At 38.2% G+C, this 7,524-nt stretch overlaps 1 pseudogene; it reads right to left on the minus strand.

The window, feature by feature from the left end:
- Positions 1 to 5,533: 5,533 nt before the first annotated feature.
- On the minus strand, positions 5,534 to 7,282 carry LOC118015362 (annotated as a pseudogene).
- Between the last annotated feature and the right edge of the window lie 242 nt (positions 7,283 to 7,524).

Consider the following 7,524-nt stretch of genomic DNA (forward strand, 5'->3'; position numbering starts at 1 on the left):
CAACAGAATGACTAGGAGGAGGAGCCCCCAAAATAGAAAAGACTCAGAGATTATGACTTATGCTGCAGATTTACAAATGGATGCAGATATAACCAACATGTCGGAGATGGAATTCAGGCTAGCAATTGTGAAGACAATAGCTAGAATGGAGAAATCAATTAATGGCAACATAGAGTCTCTAAGGGCAGAAATGAAAGCTGAATTGGCAGAACTTAAAAATGCTATCAATGAGATCCAATCCAAAATAGATAATCTAACAGCTAAGGTAAGTGAGGCAGAACGAATAAGCGACCTGGAAGACAATATAATAGATAAAAGGGAAAAGAGGAGGCCAGGGAAAAACAACCCAGAATCCATGAAAATAGAATCAGAGAAATAAGTGACACCATGAAACATTCCAATGTCAGAATAATTGGAATCCCGGAGGGAGTGGAGAGAGAGAGAGGACTAGAAGATGTATTTGAGCAAATCGTCACTGAGAACTTCCCTAATCTGGGGAATGAAACAAACATTCACATCCTAGAGGCAGAGAAGACCCCTCCCAAGACCAAGGAAAACAGGCCAATGCCCTGGTATGTAATAGTAAAACTTGCAAATCTTAGAACCAAGGAAACCATCTTAAGGGCAGTTAGGGGGAAGAGATTCCTTACATACAGAGGGAGGAACATCAGAATAACGTCAGACCTATCCACAGAGACCTGGCAAGCCAGAAAGACCTGGCAAGACCTATTCAGGGTACTAAATGAGAAGAACATGCAGCCAAGAATACTTTATCTGTCAAGGCTGTCATTTAGAATGGATGGAGAGATGCAGAGCTTCCAAGACCGGGAGAAACTGAAAGAATATGTGACCACTAAGCCGGCCCTGCAAGAAATATTAAGGGGGGTTCTATAAAAGGAGAAAGACCCCAAGAGTGATCTACAACAGAAATTTACAGGGACAATCTATAAAAACAACGTCTTCACAGGCAACATGATGACAATTAATTCATATCTCTCAATAATCACTCTCAACGTGAATGGCCTAAACGCTCCCATAAAATGGCACAGGGTTGCAGATTAGATAAAAAGACAGGACCCATCCATATGCTGTCTACAAGAGACTCATTTTGAACCTTAGATGAGTCTATGGATCTATCTTCCATGCCAGCGGACCTCAAAAGAAAGCTGGGGTAGCAATTCTTATATCAGACAAATTAGATTTTAAACTAAAGTCTGTAATTAGAGACACAGAAGGACACTATATAATTCTTAAAGGGTCTATCCAACAAGAAGATCTAACAATTGTAAATATCTATGCCCCCAACATGGGAGCACCAACTACCTAAGCCAACTGTTAACCAAAATAAAGAGTCATATTGATAACAATACATTAATTGTAAGAGACCTCAATACTCCACTCTCAGCAATGGACAGATCATCTAAGCAGAAAATCAACAAGGAAACAAGAGCTTTGAATGTTACACTGGACCAGATGGACCTCAATATACAGAGCATTCCACCCTAAAACAACAGAATACTCATTCTTCTCGAGCACACATGGAACTTTCTCCAGAATAGACCACATACTGGGTCACAAATCAGGTCTCAACAGATACCAAAAGGTTGAGATTATTCCCTGGATATTTTCAGACCACAATGCTTTAAAACTGGAACTCAATCACAAGAAAAAATTGGGCAGAAATTGAAACACTTGGAAGCTAAAGACCACTCTGCCCAAGAAACCAGAAAATCAAAGAAGAACTTAAACAATTCATGGAAATCAATGAGAATGAAAACACATTGGTCCAAAACCTATGGGATACTGCAAAGGTGGTCCTAAGGGGGAAATACATAGCCATCCGAGCCTCACTCAAAAAAATAGAAAGATCCCAAATTCACCAACTAACTCTACACCTTAAAGAACTAGAGAAAAAGCAGCAAACGATGCCCAAGCCACGCATTAAAAGAGAAATAATTAAAATTAGAGCAGACATCAATGAATTAGAAACCAGAAACACAATAGATCAGATCAACGAAACTAGAAGTTCATTCTTTGAAAGAATTAATAAGATCGATAACACTGGCCCGACTTACCCAAAAGAAAAGAGAAAGGACCCAAATTAATAAAATTATGAATGATAGGGCGCCTGGGTGGCTCAGTCGTTAAGCGTCTGCCTTCTGCTCAGGTCATGATTCCAGGTCCTGGGATCGAGTCCCGCATCGGGCTCCCTGTTCGGCGGGAAGCCTGCTTCTCCCTCTCCCGCTCCCCCTGCTTGTATTCCCTCTCTCGCTGTGTCTCTCTCTGTCAAATAAATAAATAAAATCTTAAAAAAAAATAAAAATAAAAAAATAAAAAAATAAAATTATGAATGAAAGGGGACAGATCACAACTAACACCAAGGAAATAGAAACAATTATTAGAAATTATTATCAACAACTATATGCCAATAAACAGCAATCTGGATGAAATGGAAGCCTTCCTGGAAACCTATAAGCTGCCAAGACTGAAACAAGAAGAAATTGACAACCTGAATAGGCCAATTACCAGTAACGAAATTGAAGCAGTGATCAAAAACCTCCCAAAAAACAAGAGTCCAGGGCCTGATGGATTCCCTGGGGAATTCTACCAAACATTCAAAGAAGAAATAATACCTATTCTACTGAAGCTGTTTCAAAAAATAGAAACAGAAGGAAAACTTCCAAACTCATTCTATGAGGCCAGCATTACCTTAATCCCCAAACCAGGCAAAGACCCCATCAAAAAGGAGAATTTCAGACTGATATCCCTGATGAATATGGATTCCAAAATCCTCAACAAAATCCTAGCTAATAGAATCCAACAATACATTAAAAGGATCATCCACCACAACCAAGTGGGATTTATCCCAGGATGCAAGCGTGGTTCAACATTCACAAATCAATCCATGTGATAGAACACATTAATAAGAGGAGGGAAAAGAACCATATGGTCCTCTCAATTGATGCAGAAAAAGCATTTGACAAAATACAACATCCTTTCCTGATTAAAACTCTTCAGAGTATAGGGATAGAGGGAACATTCCTCAAGCTCATAAAATCCACCTATGAAAAACCCACAGCGAATATCATCCTCAATGGTGAAAAGCTGAAAGCCTTTCCCTTAAGATCAGGAACACGTCAAGGATGCCCACTGTTGCCACTGTTGTTCAACATTTTACTAGAAGTCCTAGCAACAGCAATCAGACAACAACAAAAAAATAAAACGTATTCAAATTGGCAAAGAAGAAGTCAAACTCTCTCTTTTAACAGATGACACGATACTTCATGTGGAAACCCCAAAAGACTCCACCCCCAAATTACTAGAACTCATACAATAATTCAGTAATGTGGCAGTATACAAAATCAATGCACAGAAATCAGTTGCTTTCTTATACACTAACAACTCAACTGTAGAAAGAGAAATTAGAGAAACGGTTCCATGTACAATAGCACCAAAAATCATAAGATACCTCGGAATAAACTTAACCAAAGAGGTAAAGGATCTATACTCTAGGAACTACAGAACACTCATGAAAGAAATTGAAGAAGACACAAAAAGATGGAAAAATATTCCATGCTCATGGATCTGAAGAATAAACATTGTTAAAATGTCTATGCTATCCAGAGCAATCTATGCCTTCAATGCTATCCCGATCAAAATTCCAAGGACATTTTTCAAAGTGCTGGAACAAACAATCCTAAAATTTGTATGGAATCAGAAAAGACCCCGAATTGCCAAGGAAATGTTGAAAAAGAAAAACAAAGCTGAGGGCATCACGTTGCCTGATTTCAAGCTATATTACAAAGCTGTGATCACCAAGACAGCATGGTACTGGCACAAAAACAGACATAGACCAATGGAACAGAATAGAGAACCCAGATATGGACCCTCAACTCTATGGTCAAATAATCTTTGACAAAGCAGGAAAAAACATGCAATGAAAAAAAGACAGTCTCTTCAATAAATGGTGCTGGGAAAATTGGACAGTCACATGCAGAAGAATGAAACTCGACCATTCTCTAACACCATACACAAAGATAAACTCAAAATGGATGAAAGACTTCAATGTGAGACAGGAAGCCATCAAAATCCTAGAGGAGAACATAGGCAGTAACCTCTTTGACATAGCCCACAGCAACCTCTTTCAAGACACATCTCCAAAAGCTAGTGAAACAAAAGCAAAAATGAACTTTTGGGACTTCATCAAGATAAAAAGCTTCTGCACAGCAAAGGAAACAGTCAACAAAACAAAGAGGCAACCCACAGAATGGGAGAAGATATTCGCAAATGACACTACAGATAAAGGGCTGGTATCCAAGATCTATAAAGAACTTCTCAAACTGAACACCCAAAAAACAAATAATCACGTCAAAAAATGGGCAGAAGATATGAAAAAACACTTCTGTGAAGACATACAAATGGCTAACAGACACATGAAAAAATGTTCATCATCATTAGCCATCGGGGAAATTCAAATCAAAACAACATTGAGATACCACCTTACACCAGTTAGAATGGCAAAAATGGACAGGGAGAGAAACAACAAATGTTGGAGAGGTTGTGGAGAAAGGGGAACCCTCTTACACTGTTGGTGGGAATGCAAGTTGGTACAGCCAGCTTGGAAAACAGTGTGGAGGTTCCTCAAAAATTTAAAAATAGAGCTACCCTATGACCCAGCAATTGCACTCCTGGGTATTTATCCCAAAGACACAGATGTAGTGAAAAGAAGGGCCATATGCATCCCAATGTTCATAGCAGCAATGTCTGCAAAAGCCAAACTGTGGAAAGAGCTGAGATGCCCTTCAACAGATGAATGGATAAAGAAGATGTGGTCCATATATACAATGGAATATTACTCAGCCATCAGAGAGGATGAATACCCAACTTTTACATCAACATGGATGGGACTGGAGGAGATTATGCTAAGTGAAATAAGTCAAGCAGAGAAAGTCAATTATCCTATGGTTTCACTTATTTGTGGAACATAAGGAATAGCATGGAGGACATTAGGAGAAGGAAGGGAAAAATGAAGGTGAGGGAAATCGGAGGGGGAGATGAACCATGAGAGACTATGGACTCTGAGAAACAAACAGGGTTTTAGAGGGGAGAGGGGAGGGGAGATGGGTTAGCCTGGTGATGGGTATTAAGGTGGGCACGTACTGCATGGAGCAGTGGGTGTTATATGAAAACAATGGATCGTGGATCACTACATAGAAAACTAATGATGTATTGTATGGTGACTAACATAATAAAATTATAAATAAATAAATAAATAAATAAATAAATAAATTAATTAATTAATTAAAAAATAAAAAAACTGATTATAGAAATTATAGGCATACCTTAGAGATATTGTTGGGTCTAATTCCAGACCACCATAATAAAGCAAGTACAACAATGAATTTTTTTGGTGTCCCAGTGCATATAAGGTTGTGTTTACACTATATTGTAGTCTATTAGGTGTGAAATAATATTTTGTCTAAAAAATGCTTAACTTCAATCTTAATTTAAAAATGCTTTATTGCTAAAAATGCTAGCCATCATCTGAGCTTTCAGCGAGTTATAATCTTTTGGCTGGTGGCGGGCCCTGCCTTGATGTTGATGGCTGCTGACTGATTGGGATGGTGCTTACTGAAGGCTGGGTAGCTGTGGCAATTCCTTAAAATAAGACAATGAAGTTTGCCACATCATTTGACTCTTCCTTTCATGAACAATTTCTCTGTAGCATGAGATGCTGTTTTTTATCATTTTACCACAGCAGAATTTCTTTCAAAATTGAAGTCAATCCTCTCAAACCCCACCATTGCTTTATTAACTAAGAGTATATAGTATTCTAAGTCCTTTGTTGTCACTTCAACAATCTTCACAACATCTTCATCAGGTGTAGATTCCTTCTCAAGAACATACTTTCTTTGCTTATCTATAAGAAGCAACTCCTTATCTGTTCAAGTTTTATCATGAGATGTAGCAATTCAGTTACATCTTCAGGCTCCACTTCTAGTTCTCTTGCTATTTCTACCACATCTGCAGCCACTTCCTCCACTGAAGTTCTGAGCCCCTCCAAGTCATCCATGAGGGTTGGAATCCACTTCTTCCAGACTCCTATTCATGTGATATTTTGACCTCTCTTTTCCCATGAATCACAAATGTCCTTAATGGCATCTAGAATGGTCAATCCTTTCCAGAAAGTTTCCAACTTACTTTGTCCAGATCCATCAGAGAAATCACTATCTGCAGCTATAACCTTATGAAATGTGTTTCTTAAATAATAGGACTTTAAAGTTGAAATTTGTCTTTTATCCGTCGACTGCAGAATAGATACTGTGTTAGCAGGCATGAAAACAACACGAATCTCATTGTACAACTCCATCAGAGTTCTTCAGTGACCAGGTGCATTGTTACTAAGCAGGAATATTTTGAAAGGACTTTTTTAATTCTGAGCAGTAGGTCTCAACAATGGTCTTAAAATAGTCAGTAAACCACATTGTAAACAGATGTGTTGCAATCCAAGCTTTGTTGTTCTATTTCTAGAGCATAGACAGAGTAGATTTAGCATAATTTTGAAGAACTTAGTGTGTTCAGAATGGTAAATGAATATTTGTTTCAGCTTAAAGTCACCAGCTGCATTAGCCTGTAACAAGTCAACCTGTCCTTTGAAGCTAGGCATTGACATCTCTGTAGCTATGAAACTTCTAGATGCCATCTTCCAATATAAATATAAAGCTGTTTTGTCTATATTGAAAATCTGTTTAGTGTAAGTAGATCATTAATTATCTGAGCTAGATCATCTGGATAACTTGCTCAGCTTCTGCATCAGCAGTTACTGCTTTACTTTGCACTTTTATATTATGAAGATGGCTTCTTTCCTTAAACCTCATGAACCTGCTAGCTTTAAACTTTTCTTCTGAAGCTTCCTCACATCTCTCAGCCTCCACAGAACTGAAGAGAGTTAGGGCCTTGCTCTGAATTAGGCTTGGGCCTAAGGGAGTGTTGTGGTTGGTTTGATCTTCTATCCAGACCACTGCAGCTTTCTCTATATTAGCAATAAGGCTTTTTGCTTTCTTATCATTCATGTGTTTACTGAAGTAACACTTTCAATTTCCTTCAAGAATTTTTCCTTTGCATTCACATGTTGGCTAACTGTGTGGCACAAGAGGCCTAGCTTTGAGCCTCGGTTGGCTTCTTACCTGCCTTCCTCACTAAGTTTAATCATTTCTAGCTTTTGATTTAAAGTGAGAGACATGTGAGTCTTTTCACTTGAACACTTAGAAGCATTGTAGAATTATTAATTGGCTTAATTTCAATATTGTTGTATCTCAGGAAATAGAGACAGTCCAAGAGAGGGAGAGAGATGGGGGGATGGCTGGTCGATGGAGCAGTCAGCACATATACAATATTTATCGATTAAGTTCACCATCTTATTATGGTAGAGTTCATGACACCCTGAAATAATTACAACAGTAACATCAAAGATCATGGATCACCATAACAGATATAATAATGTATAATATATAATAACAATGA

This window comes from Mirounga leonina, unplaced genomic scaffold (assembly GCF_011800145.1).
Source record: "Mirounga leonina isolate KUSES-001 unplaced genomic scaffold, KU_Mleo_1.0 Mir_165, whole genome shotgun sequence".
NCBI classification, from domain to species: domain Eukaryota; kingdom Metazoa; phylum Chordata; class Mammalia; order Carnivora; family Phocidae; genus Mirounga; species Mirounga leonina.